General features: G+C 39.7%; 1 long non-coding RNA gene across 18 annotated transcripts in view; it reads right to left on the bottom strand.

The window, feature by feature from the left end:
• Nucleotides 1-17545, bottom strand: part of LOC133258319 (uncharacterized) — a 594951-nt gene that overhangs the window by 370121 nt on the left and 207285 nt on the right. The window contains exon 6 of one of the 18 annotated variants that reach the window (XR_009739934.1): nt 4804-4841. The exons of the other annotated variants lie outside the window; for them this stretch is intronic. This is a non-coding gene — a long non-coding RNA (uncharacterized LOC133258319). The remainder of the gene's footprint in view (nt 1-4803; nt 4842-17545) is intronic. 18 annotated transcript variants of the gene reach the window in all.

Here is a 17545-nt window from a genome sequence, read left to right as displayed (position 1 = left end):
ATTAAATGCCTACAACATGCCTTTGCTTTTACATATATTATCTTGCTTAACACTCAACACATCCTTGGGTAGTATATTCTAAAAAAAAAGAAAGAAAAAGAACTGAGACTCAGAAAAAGTAAGTGGAGGAACTAATTTAAAAATAGCTCCCAATCTGGCAAGGCTAGCTATGCTCAGCATTTGTGGAAACTCTTTGTACAGACTACACATGCCTGAGAGTTACTACTGATATTGCTTTACTGAAGGTTTAGTATGGCCAGACACCATTCCCAGTGGTTTATATGGATTTACTCATGAGATAGGAACTGTATGGTCTCTACTTCATATGCAGAAAATATAGGACAGAGAGGTTAAAAACTTGTCCCAAATCACACAGCTAGTGAGTAGTAGGTTCAGGATTTAGACTCCAGAAACCTAACTCCAGAACTTATGTTTATAAATGCTGTCTTATAGAGCTCCTCAGAAGGGACATAACAGATAAATGACTATTTGAATAGGTGGTAATTGCAGCAAAGCAATCAGAAATAAGGCTGGCTCTAGGTTTTACTCATTCTGTGCACCAGTTGATATCTTTGGGGACAATGTCTTTTGTTCTCTCTCTCTCTCTCTCTCTCTCATTTGAGGTACTGTCCAGCAGAACTTTCTGCAATGATGGGAGTGTTCCATATTTGCTATACTATCCAATATGGTTAGCACTGGTTACATGTCCCTACTGAGCATCTGAAATTTTACTAGAACAACTGAGAAGTTGAATTTCTAACTATGCTTAATTTTAATGAATTTAAATTTAAATAGTTACATGTCTTAAATTGGCTGTATTGACTGCAGAGTACAACTGGAGAGACTCCAATGAAATGATAACGGCTATGGTAAGACCTAATGTTTGTTGAGCATCTATTAGCCCATTCAAGCCTCAGACAATTCTGCGTGGTAAGTACTACAATCATCCCCGCTGTACAGATGTAGGAAACTTATTTTACATAGTGTAACTGGCTTGTCCTATCGCATGTAGCATGTAAATGCAACAGATAGGAATAGAAATTTACGGTTGTAAAAATTGATCTAAGGAAAAAAAAAGCAAAGATTCTTAGAGCATGAAAATTAATTTAAAAGGCTGAGGCACTTTTGTTCTGCTAAATATTTTCCCAGGGTCTGGCTCTTAGTTTTAGTAAATGCTCAATAAAAACATGTTGAATGAAAGAGTGAATAAATATATAGCTATAATCTTGGTCTATTATACAAAGGATTGTAGCCAATTGTCCTTCATCTTTGCTAAGAATAGCTAGAAGATTTAGACAAGATGGAAAAAACTTCCTGACACTGAAATGTGTTTCTGGAGGATATTAAAATTTATATTCTGAAAGTATGTAAAAATAAGATTTCTTCTGATCAAAATGTAATGAATTTGATTTCCCACTTACAGAATAAAGGACTGATTAAGTTCATCCTTCATACCTCTGAAATAATCATTCATTGTTAAATGTTAAAAGAACCTATCCTAGCATATAAAGCATGACAAGCACTTCCTGAACCAAAGCAATTTCTGAAAAGATATTCTTGCCAAACGTATTTCACTTGGGGCCTGAGTCACTAAGAGGGCACATTTATTCCCTAATTATAGGTCTGTTGATTAAGAAGGTTACAACAAATCATTTTTGGGTTATTTAAAACAGTATACATTTTACACCTCTCTTAGCTTCATTTATAAAACTCCTTGGACTAAAAGCATCCATGGTCTCCATCTAGTTTTAATGAGAGCATTTCCACATGCTTTGTGATCCTCAAACAGTTACATGGTCATTTACTAACACTGACTTGAAAAGGTAATGGGTGCTTTAAAGGAAATACGACTACTGAGGCACTGCTATTGAAGTCAGCATCTTCTAAGTCACTGTGTTGCACACACCTTTCATCCCCTGGTCTGTGATGTTCTGGAGCAGCGATCGTATCTGTCGTGATGATGATTATCACCCTCAGGGCTGGTATGGAACCTCTGGTGAGTAGATCTTCCACAAAATATGTTGGATGAATGAGTGAAAAAAATTCCAAGATGGCGAAATACATTACATTTTTCTGTTTTTCTTTAGGTGAGAAATCTGAGTCCAAGGAAAATTAAAACTTTCTCTACAGCATCAACAAGACAACAATAGGATATTAAGCACTGATATAAAAAGGGATGAAATCTCTAGAAACTGCCCCATTCCATTAGCTTTTAAATATGCCCTTCTTTTGGGACTTCCTGGTGGTCCAGGGTCTAAGACTCTGAGTTCCCAATGCTGGGGGCCTGGGTTCAATCCCTGTTCAGGGAATTAGATCCCAGATGCTGCAACTAAAGATCCCTGATGTTGCAATGAAGATGCCACAGCAAAGATCAGAGAAGCCCCAGCAAGCCATGTAAATAAATGAAAATATTTTTAAAATATGCCCTTCTTTGAGAAGTTTCTGAATCAGCCAAGGTTGAGTCAGGAAACAGCACCTAAGGCGTTTCAATGACTTTATTGTTGGGTATGGATTTCACAGGTGATGGAAAAGCCAAGGAGCCTGTAGGGGTGGGGGCCGTGGCAGCCAAGAGACTAGAAAAAGCACGAGCTTATAGGAAGAAGTCAGTGTTTCCAGTGCCAAGGAGCCGGGCCACCTGGAGGAAGCTGGAACAGTTGGCTTACCAAGCAGGTCTGGCAGCCATGCAGGAAACTCAGCAGTTAGTGCTGCAAACCCCACGCTGAGCAGAGAGATGACGGAGAAAGACCGTGATTTATCTCCTCATCTGACCCTCACGTTTTCCACCTTGCCTCCCTACTGGCTTCACTGGAAGCCAGGAGGCAAGGGATCCTGGGAAATATTGCTCCCCGAGTTTTACTACAGAGAAGAGTAGGACAGAAAATGCATGTAGAGAAAACAGGCAGACAACCCATACATCTGCTTTTATGCTTTCTGACACAGGTAGCTTCTTCCTCCTATGTATCTGTACAGCACACTATGCAGAAAATTATTATAACACTCATTTCATAGTATGCTTTGCTTACACATCTGTATTGACTTTTATCTCTTGATTTCCCCAGCACCAGTACTGGGGCATTGCAACATTTGAATAAAAGATTTTTGAATGAATGGCTAAATAAATGATTGATTTCATTCAATTTCAACAAAGGCTTATTGAGCATTGACATTGGACCACAATGTTCTGGTTGATGCCACCTACGAGCTTTCATTCACAGAATGTTCTGAAAAGCCTACCGTCTATTACATATTCCTTGCCACAAACTGTCAGTTCTCATCAACGAACCGATTGTTGGCAGTGTGTGTTATGGCCCATCAGCACAGATAGTGAGCTTATTTCCATGGTAATGAGTATTAAACTTCAACATATATGAAGCCTGGCATTACACATGGTGCTCACCATTGGGTGGCGACAAGGGTGAAAATTCATGCCCGTCTCTTCAAGGAGCTTGAACTTTGCCAGGGGCATGGAAAGACACATCCAGAGACCATTTTGGTGCCTTGCTGAGTTAGAGTTATACACAGGATGCTGTGGAGTTAGAACTGGCACTTCTCCCAGGCTGGGAATTCAGGGAAGTTTCTGGAATCATGAAAGGGGACTAAGTGTGAATCAGTAAAGATAGAAAGGGACGAGCATGAGCATGGGCCTCCCAGGTGGCTCAGTGCTAAAGCATCCACCTGCTAATGCAAGAGATACGGGTTGAATTCCTGGGTCCAGAATATCCCCTAGAGGAGGAAATGGCAACCCACTCCAGTATTCTTGCCTGGGAAATCCCATGGACAGGGAGTCTTGTGGGCCACAGTCCATGGGATGACAAAAGAGTCAGACATGACTTAGCAACTAAACAACAATAATAAACAGCCTGAACACAGGCAGAGTTGTAAAACTGATTTATACATGTTGCTCACTATGACTGGACAAGAGGCTAGAGGCTAGATGGAGTCAATATTGTAAACACCTAGTCTGAAGGCAGTGGGGAGAAACTGCTGTCACATGGTTCACTCTGGCCACAGCATGGAAGATTAACAGTGAGTAACACTGGATACAGTAACAAAGGTAATACAGATCCTACAGAAACAGGCAGGCAAATACCAAAGCCCATACCATACATTCTGCTTCTAGGAATGCAAACCTGACAACCAACTAAACCACCACTTTTTAAAGTTTTTATATGCCAATAAACGGTTTTCAACTTCCAAAATCTCATGTCAGAATGTCATTTTGTATCTATGTCTGTGTGTGTGTTCCACACTATTTTTATAACAGGTCCATAATTATAATCATTTAGCAAGGATGGATTCAGGCCCTACCATGTCCCAAGTGCTGGTGTGAAAGTCAGTCCCAGGGTTGGGAGGGAGACAGATAATCTGCTGGGCACCTCACCAAGTTGGGGACAGCTCATGGGAAGATGCTGTCAGCACTGAGACTTCTAACATCCTATGGTTCCCTCTGGTCATAGAACTATAACTACTTTCTCCTTGAACTTTGTAACATCTGTTTTCTTAAAGTGTGGGGTATGTCTGATTACATCTAACATTCTTTCTCTCAGTACAAAAATTGCTCAAGGACTTCCTTGTCAGTCCAGTGGTTAAGACTTCATGATTCCAATACGGGGGGCCTGGGTTTGAACACTGGTGGTGGGGTAACTAAGATCCCATGTGCTGTACGGTTGAGGCCAAAAAATTAAAAAAAATAAAAATCTCTCAATGATGTGGTCACGTTCTCCTAAGTTTTCATTAATTTCCCCTACAGTCAGTAGCAAGTTCTTCCCTTATTTCCAGGTAATAGGAATTAATTCCACTCACAGTTGCACACTTCTTTCTACGTACTGAGCTCTACACCCCTGCCAAAAAAAAATAAGAAGAATTTATTAGATATTCTGGAGATGGTGACTATCTTATCAGTTTTGTTTATCTGGTTTCTGGCCCATAGCCATGGTCTATAAAATGGTTAGCCCAATAAACTAAGTTGTATTTTAAAAATTCAATTTCTTCACTGAATAGGCAGGATTCCCCGTGTCCAATCACTTTTTTCCTTACCTTTGAGCCAATTTTGTATTTTAAAACAATTTTTAAAGCTATTTTTATTATCCCACACCAAGTTGGACATGCTGTGCTATATGCCACCATGATTGCAATGTTTTTATGGCCTGTTATAGGCTGAATTATGTCACCCAAAAGACTAGTGGAGTCCTAACTCCCAGCCCCAAGGCATGGGGCCCCATTTGGAAACAAGCTTAGTAAATCATCAAGTAAGGCTGCAGGCATGAGAATAATATGTAAACCAGTGTAAGTGCTAACCTTGAAAATACTGAAATCTGGACACGGACACATTTAACAGGAAGAATATCACGTGAAAATGAAGCCAGAGATCAGAGTGGTGCTTCTATAAGCCAAGGAGTGACAAAGATTGCCAACAAACCATGAGAATCTAGGAGAGATGCATAGGACGGATTCTACCCCACAGACCCCAAAAAGAACCAGCCCTGCCCACTCCTTCATCTCAGACTTTCAGTCTCCAAGACAGTAAGACAATACATTTCTGTTGTTTAACTACCCAGTGTGTGGTACTTTGTGACAGCAGCTCCAGGAAATGAATACAGAGCCCTCCGGGCATATCAGTTACAATTCTTATCTCTTCTTTAGTTAAATATTTACGTATCCATCTCCCCTTGTGCTTGTAAATTCTTTGATATCAAATATTAAGTCTTAGACATCTTTGTATCTTTACATCCTCTGCACAGACACACTATTGATCTGAATTATCTGTGTTCTTGTTTTGCTCTGCTAGACCCCTGGTCCGTATCAAATGTATTTCTTTGGAACAGTATGTTGTCTTCTATTTCGGTTCACTGAAACATACTGATACCTATCAGATAACCTCTGCTTCCTTGTATGAACGTTTCAAGCTCATTTTGCTTGAATTCCTCATTGTTCTGCACTTACATGGAAACAAGTTTGGCCATAAATTATTATTCTTGACCAGTTTCTCTGCTGCTTTCTCATGAGAATAACTGGACTCTTCTTTCACTTTAGTTTGTGTTGTCTTTTTTTATCTCTAATGTATTATCACTTATAGAATTGTGATTTCTTTGGCCTAACATTTTCTTCTTTCTACCTCTTAAAGCCTCAGTATTAAGCCCCTACTATTTGTAGAGCACTGTATTACATGCTAAAGATGCAGGCATGAATAAAATAGGACTTTGCTCTCAAGAGACTCAGTCAGCTCCTTTCCTGAACAACATTTTCTTCACAGTCTTCATGGAATACTTCTTATCATTTTGCTATCATAAACCACACATGAGAGGACCAAATTCATTTGTTTTCTAACATATATCCTACTTCCTATATCTTCCTATCTTCTTTTCAGTGTTATGACTTTAGAGGAATAAATAACACGCTCTATGCATCTAAGTCCACCAGCTTTCTATTCAGAACTTCCAAATAACTAGAAATATACCATAAGTTCATTTTTGCAGAAACATGCATTCTCAAGTGGGTACACAGAAAGCAAATGCATCAGGTAGATGAAAATAAGAAGGCCGTTGGGTTTTGTCAGGCTCTCTTTAATACACTTTTATATTATAACTAGGACTTCCCAAGTGACTCAGATGGTAAAGACTCTGTCTGCAACGTGGGAGACCAGGGTTTGATCCCTGGGTTGGGAAGATCCCCTGGAGTAGGAAATGACAACCCACTCCAGTATTCTTACCTGGAGAATTCCACGGACAGAGGAGCATAGTGGGCTACCATCCGTGGGATTGCAAAAAGTCAGACATTACTGAGCGACTAACACTTTCACACTTTTATTTCTTACGTATTTCTTGATATAGATTTATCCACCATCATCCATCACTGTGTATATGTGTATTGAAGAGGTGGGGAGAGTAACTTCTTCCTGAGGTGCTAGCAGGATTTCACTCACTCACTAATAGTACTTAGAAACCCTTATTCCCAGAAAAGCAGCACACTGTTTCCTCAAGCAGAGTTCTGTTATGTTGTACTGGTGATGATATTTTTCCTTGTCTTTTCCCCCAACGTCACATTCATTCACTGCTGTACTGCTTAACACCGGCATTGATTTTTTGAGTACTCATGCTTACTTCTTTAGAATATATTTTTATGATGCTCCTGAATTCTTTTCTTTTTATCATCTCTAGAGATTTTTCATTCTCCTTAATGAGCTGGAGCACAGAGGCATGCTGTTGACATCCTTTAACCTTCTTCTAAAGGAAAGATTAGTATGCATTTAGAGCACATATAATTGATGACTATCTCAGCAGAGGAGACAAACATAGCATATATTCCATAGGTCACTGGAATAGGACTCAGTTCCCGTACTTCCTGGATTCTCCAGTGAAAACATAACCAGAGGAGGCCAACTATCAAGACTCCCACATAAAGAGATCTCAGGGTGCCCATGTTGAAACAAAACATAAATACATCTACTTAGCACAAGGCACCTGGAGGGGAACTTTCAGACAGATACTGTCATGCTCTGTCAAGCTTAATGAGCCTACCTGAGAAGTATATTTTAAAATAATGACATCTCAAAGTCAGGATTTGATTAGATAAGCAGATTTATAACCCTGGTGGTTTACCTGCAGAAGTATAGCATCTGTCTGCGATGGAGGAGACCTAGGTTCAATCCCTGGGTAGGGAAGATTCCCTGGAGAAGGGAATGGCAACTCATTACAGTATTCTTGACTGGAGAATCCCATGGACAGGGGAGCCCGACAGGCTACCGTCCATGGGGCTGCAAGGAGTCAGACACAACTGAGCAACTAACACTTTCAATTTTAACCATTGCAACAGTCTTTTCTTGGAAAAAAAGAGGTATTTACTGAATATTTATACCGTGATTTACACTAAAGACAATGTACAGATTACCTTCATTGTGCCCAAACACTTCCTCTTTGCCCTAGATTGCTTCTTTTGGACACAATTACATTCTAGCTCCCCTTCAACACTGGCAACCCAGTTCCTACCTCCTCACTTTTCCAAACTCAGCCATTGCCCACTCGTATCTCCCCAAACTATTCTCTTCTTGAGAAAGCTCCTGAGGCTCCACTAGTCCAGAGTGCTTTCTGTATTGGTCAGCATGCACAAAGCAATTGTACTCTCTGAGCTGCTGCTACTCTTCACTCTTTATTGTTTTTAACATTATGAAGCCCATTATGTATGGTAAACTTATTTGCAATGCTTTTTCTTTCTTTATTTTGTGTCCTTTTATGTTTAATATATAAAAATGCACATTATATTGTAAGTTCTTAAAAAATAGGGATACCACTCCCCAAATCCTCTCTACCAATATCTAACATTACCCACATAGAATAAATTGTTGCAAGGAATGGTGTAAGAATAAGACAGTCACCCATGGCCAGATTTCTTAAAGGGACAACTATATTTTGAGGAATTTCTTGAAAGAATTGCACTGCACTCTCTTAACTGAACAGTTTTAAACTATTCTACTCAATTGTGTATAAGATGTTCTTTAAGCCAAATCTAATCAGTCTACAAATTGTGTTTTATTTATTTAGTCTTCATAGGATCCAAAACACTGTATTTGGAAATTTTTACACACACACACAAACACACATATACACATTTTATATATATATATAAAAATACACACACACACACACACATGAATTGAAGTTTAGGCAAGGAGCTCACATTAAAAGACTTTATCTTGAGCTCCAAACCCACTGCATATCTCCCCTTCATGTCTCTGGAACACCTCAAATTAAACACGGTCATAAAGTGATATTAAGACAGTATCTTCTCTGTGAATCTTTTCCTGGAATCCCCTCCTGAGCACACAGGAAGTGATCTGTCATTGGTTCGTTGTTAACTTTTTTTTTTTTAATTGTTTTGTGTCTTAATATTTGTTTTTTTTTTAATTTTATTTTATTTTTAAACTTTACAATATTGTATTAGTTTTGCCCAACATCGAAATGAATCTGCCACAGGTAGGGTATGGGGAGGGAGGAGGGAGGAGGGTTCAGGATGGGGAGCACGGGTATACCTGTGGCGTTGTTAACTTTTTTATGAATTCCTCTGTTGCTCCCCTGTCCTCTTTTGTCTGTGTTGTTTTTGAACAGAGGGACTTTGTCTATTTGACCCCCATGCTCATTCACTCAGTTACTATTTCTTTAGTGTTTAATCATGTTCAGACGCTATGACTTAGAGGAGGAATTCAACAGTGAGCAGGAGAGTGGGTCCTCCCTAAAGAAGCTTATGTCTAGTGGCAGGGGGAGAAAGTAAGAAATAATACCAAAGTGTATGAGAGCCTCAAAACTTGGCAAATATAGGCTCTCCAAATAGCATTCATAAACACAGAACAGAAGATACTACATAGAGTTGATAGACAGATAAAACTATTTTTCTTATAGGGCCTGACTGGTATGAAGCTATGAGAAAGTGATTATGGTTTCTTGGCATATGTCCTGTTGGGTACCAAGCAGGCAACGGTTTGCCAACAAAGGTCCATATAGTCAAAGCTGTGGTTTTTCCAGTAGTTATGTACAGATGAGAGAACTGGACTATAAAGAAGACTGAGTGCTGAAGAATTTATGCTTTCAAACTGTGGTGCTGGAGAAGCCTCTAGAGAGTTCCTTGGGGTGGAAGGAGATTAAACCAGTCAATCCTAAAGGAAATCAACCCTGAATATTCATTGGAATAACTGATGCTGAAGCTGAAACTCCAATATTTTGACCACCTGATGCGAAGAGCTAAGTCATCGGAAAAGATCCTGATGCTGGGAAAGATTGAAGGCAGGAGGAGAATGGAATGACAGGATGAGATGGGTGATGGCATCACCGATTCAGTGGATATGAGTGAGCAAACTCCAGGAAACAGTGAAAGACAGGGAGGTCTGGCGTGCTGCAGTCCATAGAGTCGCAAAGAGTTAGATACCACTTAGCGACTGAACAACAAGGGAAAGATAAATAAACAATTGTCAGAAACTTGATTCATATATTTTTTGTTGCTCAACCAATGGTAGTTTCTACACCAAAATTTGGAAGTGGGAATACACAGTACTGGCTGCACCTAAAGAAGTCAGAACTCCAGCCAGAGAAAAAGAAAGACTCCTGGCCAAAAACAAAAGCACTCTAATTAGTCGTTTCATTTCAAGATGTTGAAACAACTCCAACCCAAGGAAACCAATGCCTTCAGAGTGAAAACAGATTATAGAAGGAAAAAAAGATGTTTCACTTATTTAGGAGTTTGATCTGAATCCAATTTGGAATGAAAAACCTAAAACCTTTTAGAATAATAAACCTGAACAGAATTTTTTTTAATATGAAAAGACCTACACTTTGCATGAAATATATTTTAAGATCTTCAACTTTTATAATCAGGGCAGGTGTTTAAATAGTTATCTTAAATGGTTTTTAGTTAATACTCAGTATTGCTTTCTGTGAAATAGTCCCTTTAAAGTAATCTGTATGCTCTTCATTAAAAGCTCGATTTTAGAAATCTCATGGACAAATGACTTTCTACCGGCAGGTAGTTGTCAAACAGAGACTATATCTGAGATAATTTGGAATCAGATATAATTTTTTTAAAATAGTAAGAAATATTATGTGGGGGAGATTTTCAATTCTTATGTTGTAAGAATGAAAGGCTGTATATTGTCAACCTGCTTATTTAACTTGTATGCAGAGTACATCACGAGAAATGCTGGGCTGGATGAAGCATAAGCTGGAATCAAGATGTCCAGGAGAAATATCAATAATCTCAGATATGCAGATGACACCATCCTTATGGCAGAAAGCAAAAGTGAAAGTGAAAGTGAAGTCGCTCAGTCGTGTCCGACTCTTTGCGACCCCATGGACGGTAGCCTACCAGGCTCCGCAGTCCATGGGATTTTCCAGGCAAGAATACTGGAGTGGGCTGCCATTTCCTTCTCCAGGGCATCTTCCCAACCCAGGGATCGAACCCGGGTCTCCTGCATTGCAAACAGACACTTTACCGTCTGAGCCACCAGGGAAGCAAGCAAAGAGGAACTAAAGAGCCTCTTGATGAAAGCAAAAGAGGAGAGTGAAAAAGTTGGCTTAAAACTCAACATTCAAAAAACTAAGATGATGGCATCCAGTCCCATCACTTCATGGCAAAGAGATGGAGAAACAATGGAAACAGTGACAGACTTTATTTTTTGGGCTCCAAAATCACTGCAGATGGTGATTGCAGCCATGAAATTAAAAGACGCTTGTTCCTTGGAAGGAAAGTTATAAGGAACCAGAGACATTACTTTGCCGACAAGAGTCCATCTTGTCAAAGCTATTGTTTTTCCAGTAGTCATGTATGGATGTGAGAGTTGGACTATAAAGAAAGCTGAGTGCCAAAGAACTGATGCTTTTGAACTATGGTTTGAAGACTCTTGAGAGTCCCTTGGACTGCAAGGAGATCCAATCAGTCCGTCCTAAAGGAAATCAGTCCTGAATATTCAGTGGAAGGACTGATGCTGAAGCTGAAATTTCAATCCTTTGGCCACCTGATATGGAGAACTAATTGGAAAAGACCCTGATGCTGGGAAAGATTGAAGGCAGGAGAAGGGGACGACAGAGGATGAGATGGTTGGATGGCATCACCAACTCGATGGACGTGAGTTTGAGTAAGCTCCAGGAGTTGGTGATGGACAGGGAAGCCTGGCGTGCTGCAGTCCATGGGGTCACAAAGAGTCAGACATAACTGAGCAACTGAACTGAATTGAAGAATAAATTAACATTAAAAAGCATGATCTCTTCCCACCTGTGAAACCTGTCTTACCTTTAAAACTAAAGATGGTAAATAATGATCTTTACTATGTCTGAACTTGAATAAGAAAGGAACAAAAGAGGAGAAAGAAGAAAATAGACATGCTTACAGAGCATGTTTCAGGCTACTCAAAAATGTGAAAGCAATTTATTAAGAGATTCAGATCCCTGTAATTATTTCATCTGCATCCCAGCAGGCATAAGGTTTCTAAATTAATTATAAAAAGTCCAAATGCATTATTCTATTGTCTACACTCTTCATTATCTAATTAAATTAAAGGAAATTATATCAAATACTTTATTCACAATGTCTCCCCTTGCACAGCCAACACAATTTTCCATGCCAAAATGCACACTGGGGAATGAAAAAGTCATCTGACATGAGATTTTCATTTTTCTCTACTCATTCATAACTATCATCTAAATTCTTGCAATTCTCCAAATATGCTATATTTTTAACCCCTGCCTACTTTGGACACATGGTGTTTCATCTGTCTGGCCAATCCCAGTCTGCTCAATCCTAGCTCTACCTTCAAGCCTTCACTGGCCCTTCCTCTGGAACACCATCCTGATAGTTCTTCTTCTTTTGTGCTGTCATAACAGCTTGTGGAAACTTTCCCCAGTAAATAATCAGGTTTGGTTAGTTTCCATGTCCATCTCTTCTAGTAAACTCTAAAGATCAAAGACTATGTTCCTTTCCCATTTGTATTTCCAGAACTTTGTGGGGTCCTGCAACTGAATTAAATATTTAGTAAGCTGACAAGAGAAATAAAAGTGGAGGTGGAAACCTTAGATCTTGAGCAATATTTTTCCTTTGTAAGCTTGTCCATCTAACTTGTTGATCACAAACACTTTCTGTAAAAATGACCTCTCTCTGGATGTTTTTCAACACAAAAGGGAAAGATTACATATCCATTCAACGCACAGAATAGATGGGAAAACAAAATATTGGGTTGGTCAAGAAGTTCATTTGGGTTTTTCCATATGATGTAACAGAAAACACCAAACAGACTTTTTGGCCAAACCAATAGTTTCAAAATAATGCCAACCTATACTTTTTTTTGGGTAGATATTATCTCATGTAAGCACAGATCCATTAATCCTCAGATTTTAAAGACTGAATTATTTTTATCCCTTCATAAAACAATTAGGAAAGTACTTTTTAGAACATCAAATGCCTTTAAAAATTTTTTATTGATACGAAGAAAAATATCCCCAAAATAGATCAACATAAATTATACCTATGAACATTTCAGAAAGTAAAATAAAGTGGTGCCATGACATGAAGTAAGATATAAAATCAGTATTTTCAGTTTCAATCATATAATAATTCATAATGGCCAGGACATTTTTAAATATACATTTTGTTATCTGTGTTTGTACTGTTTTATAAAATATCAGGGGGAAAGGTCATATTAGCATATCCCTGTATCTTTTTTCTAATCACATTCTCAAAAACCACTTTACTCATAGAAAGCCATTCTAGAGGCGAGTTACATGCAAATGTGGGAACTCTGAAGCTCCACATCTCATATTTATGCGCGAGCCTCACAAATCTCTATGCTTTAGGGCAGGGGAGCATCACATGGTGTCGTCCTCTTACACCACACGCACGTGGCTGGCATCTGACGTGTCATCGTTAGTCTCTTGCACCTGCTGCGATTCAATATTGATCAGTCTGTTGAAAATAACAGCCATATTACCTCTTTGACAGTTAACAACACTCCCACTCTGTCTTCCCCACACCAGTTCACCCCATGTCACCACCATCTTGTGCAGGAACTTATACAAGAGCTGACTTCCCAGGCTCCTCATTTTCCTCAATCTATTTCTCTCCTCTGCAGCAAGAGGGATCACTTAAAATACAAATCTGATCATGTCTTTGCTTAAAATCTTTTTAATGACTGATGTAGGATGTTTAGCTAAAAACCAGAGCCTGCGACAATCTTGTAAGCCTGCTTATGCCTGTGCCCTGCCCACCTCCATGCCACAGCCCGCTCCAGGCCCTCCTCATTCCCCATGCTCCAGCCACTTAGGTGCCTTCAGCTCCCCGGGGGTGCCACAGACCCTCCAGCCATGGAGTCTGTGCTGCCTCCGCTGCCTGGGAATCTCATCCACTTCCATACACAGACTCTGTTCTGCCTGCCTCGGGCCTCAGCTTGAATTTCACGCCTTAATCCTGCAAGGTGATGACAGGTCTCTCTGATACTCACTCCATTCCCCCCAGGCTCTCCACTTTGCCTTTACAGCATTATCACACTTTGTAATTCTATACTGATCTGTGCATTTACACTCTGTCTTTCCACGTGAGCCAGGGATCGTGGCTGTTTTCAATCCCCAATTTTATCATCAATATTCACAGTTTAGTTCAGTGGCTCAGTTGTTTCCAACTCTTTGCGACCCCATGGACTGCAGCACATCACACCTCCCTATCCATCACCAACTCCCACAGTGTACCCAAACTCATGTCCATTGAGTCGATGATGCCATCCAACCATCTCATCCTCTGTCGTTCCCTTCTCCTTCTGCCCCTAATCCCTCCCAGCATCAGGGTCTTTTCATGTGAGTCAGCTCTTTGCATCAGGTGGCCAAAGTATTGGAATTTCAGCTTCAGCATCAGTCTTTCCAATGAACACCCAGGGCTGATCTCCTTTAGGATGGACTGGCTGGATCTCCTTGCTGTCCAATGGACTCACAAGAGTCTTTTCCAGCACCACAGTTCAAAAGCATCAATTCTTTGGTGTTCAGCCTTCTTTATAGTCCAACTCTCACATCCATACATGACCACTGGAAAAACCATAGCCTTGACTAGACAGACCCTTGTTGGCAAAGTAATGTCTCAGCTTTTTTTTTTTTTTTTTTCATGTGAGCTTTATTTACAATAGCAGAAAAATGGTACCAGCTCAAACCTCCAACAACAGGTGAATGGACCAACTAATTGTACATATTTGTACAATGGAATACAACTCAGCTATCAAAGGAACAAAATACCGACACGCACAAAGACATAGATAAATCTCAGGAATATTATGCTGAGCCACATGAACTGGATACAGAAGTATATACTACATGCTTCCATTTATGTGAAACTTGGAAACAGGAAAAACTCATTTATAGTGACAGAAAACAGATCATGAGGGGACTTTCTGAGGTGATGGAAATATTCTCTACTTTATTTATTTATTTATTTATTTCTAAACTTTACAAAATTGTATTAGTTTTGCCAAATATCAAAATGAATCCGCCACAGGTATACACGTATTCCCCATCCTGAACCCTCCTCCCTCCTCCCTCCCCATACCACCCCTCTGGGTCGTCCCAGTGCACGAGCCCCAAGCATCCAAATGTCTCAGCTTTTTAATATGCTGTCTAGGTTGGTCATAACTTTCCTTCCAAGGAGTAAATGTCTTTTAATTTCATGGCTGCAGTCACCATCTGCAGTAATTTTGGAGCCCCAAAAAACAAAGTCTGACACTGTTTCCACTGTTTCCCTATCTATTTGCCATGAAGTGATGTGACCAGTTGCCATGATCTTAGTTTTCTGAATGTTGAGCTTGAAGCCAACTTTTTCACTCTCCTCTTTCACTTTCATCAAGAGGCTCTTTAGGGCTTCTTCACTTTGCCATAAGGGTGGTATCATCTGCATATCTGAGGTTATTGATATTTCTCCCGGCAAGTCTTGAGTCCAACTTATGCTTTATCCAGCCCAGCGTTTCTTATGATGTACTCCGCATAGAAGTTAAATAAGCAGGATGACAATATATAGCCTTGACGTACTCCTTTTCCTATTTGGAACCAGTCTGCTGTTCCGTGTCCAGTTCTAACTGTTGCTTCCTGACCTGCATATAGGTTTCTCAAGAGGCAGGTCAGGTGGTCTGGTATTCCCCATCTCTTTCAGAATTTTCCACAGTTTATTGTGATTCACACAGTCAAAGGCTTTGGCATAGTCAAGAAAGCAGAAATATATGTTTTTCTGGAACTCTCTTGCTTTTTCAGTGATCTATCAGATGTTGGCAATTTGATTTCTGGTTCCTTTGCCTTTTCTAAAACCATCTTGAACATCTGGAAGTTCACGGTTCACAAATTGCTGAAGTCTGACTTGGAGAATTTTGAGCATTATTTTGCTGGCGTGTGAGATGAGTGCAATTGTGCAGTAGTTTGAGCATTCTTTGGCATTGTCTTTCTTTTGGATTGGAATTAAAACTGTCCACAGGGCCTGGCATATAGGAAGCCCTTAGTAAAATTGTGTTGAGTGAAAACAGGACTTACTTAAGTACATGAATGAAATCCAGTAGGCAAAGGACACGGCATACCTAAGGGAATATATCATTTGAGACCAGATGCAGTTGATTCTTGTTATTTGTATTAGTTTTGATCTATAAAGTTGACATAAACACAGCATTCATGATGCTAAAGCACTGTTCCTAAGGCAGATATATTTAGGTTCCTAGGAGCCTCTAGTCACACATTTGCATCAACCAATCAACACAAAACCTTGTTTTAAGTGTGTTTAAGGCATCTCATTTAATATCTATTATTGATTCATTAATGTTGACCTCACAACACTATAACTCATGTCTGAAGCCGCTTATCGATCACACACCCTTTTCTCCATAAGGCACATCCCAGCTTTCACAGACTTAGGACACTTAGACAGCTCTTCAGTACTACATCCAGGGGCCTTGTAAACACTGAAATCACCAATAAAAATTATATACGTGCAAAAACAGGACACAGATTAGACTGTGAAAAGGACGTGTGTCCACAGTGAGCAGAGACAATGTCATTGTGCTAGGCCTTAGCTGGGAACATGCTCCCCCAACAACTCAAAGTTTACACTGCTCTGTTCATGTCCAGAGATGACTACAAAATACTGCAAATATTGATTTGGGGGTTACAAATCAATCTTAGTGAGTAGGGGAATTCACAAATACAGGGTCCACAAATGATGAGACTCAACTATATTTGTTAAAAGGCTTATTGCCTCTGTGGAGCATGCATGTATGGGTGCCTATGCATGCATACTCACTAAGTCGCTTCAGTTGTGTCTAACTCTTTGCAACCCTGTGGACTGTAGCCCACCAGAATCCTCTGTCCATGGGATTCTCCAGGCAAGAATAGTGGACTGGGTTGCCATGCCCTCCTCCAAGGGATCTTCCCAAAACAGGGATTAAACCAGCATTGGCAGGTGGGTTCTTTACCACTAGAACTACCTGGAAAGCCCAAGGGTGTGTATATATGTACGTATTTCCTGGACATGGAGAACAGACCCTGCCAGTTTATACGATGTAGTTCACAACCCTCTATAGGTGTGTAACAAATGTTTAATTACCATATCCAATGGTAATGGAGAGGATTAAGCTTCTAAGATTCTCTTATTCAACTGACTTAACCACTTAAGATCCTAGCACATCCAGTTAGAGGAAAACACTGTAATATTTGATTCTCACAAAGAATATGCAAGATGTGAAAGCATGCCAAGAGATCATTAATTATATACATCTTCTTTGTAAGAATCTCAATGCTTTCTGATCATAAACTGTCTTAGAAATAAATAAATGTGTGATTCTTAGACATTTCCAAAATAACAAAACCAACTCTGAATTTATTTGCTAAGTAAATAACCATGCCAGTGAATCATATGTATATAAATCTTAAGCCCAAAGGACATTTTAATACCCTGGTTACTCTTTAAGTATATCCACGTGAGAATTTTAGTACCTAAAGTGAAAATGGCGAGTTCTGGGCTTCTCGCCAATTTCATTTTGGGTGTGAAATTTCTGACT

Source organism: Bos javanicus, chromosome 12, assembly GCF_032452875.1.
Source record: "Bos javanicus breed banteng chromosome 12, ARS-OSU_banteng_1.0, whole genome shotgun sequence".
Classification (NCBI taxonomy): domain Eukaryota; kingdom Metazoa; phylum Chordata; class Mammalia; order Artiodactyla; family Bovidae; genus Bos; species Bos javanicus.
The sequence above is the reverse complement of the archived record's forward strand: the minus strand, read 5'-3'. Positions and strand labels throughout refer to the sequence as shown.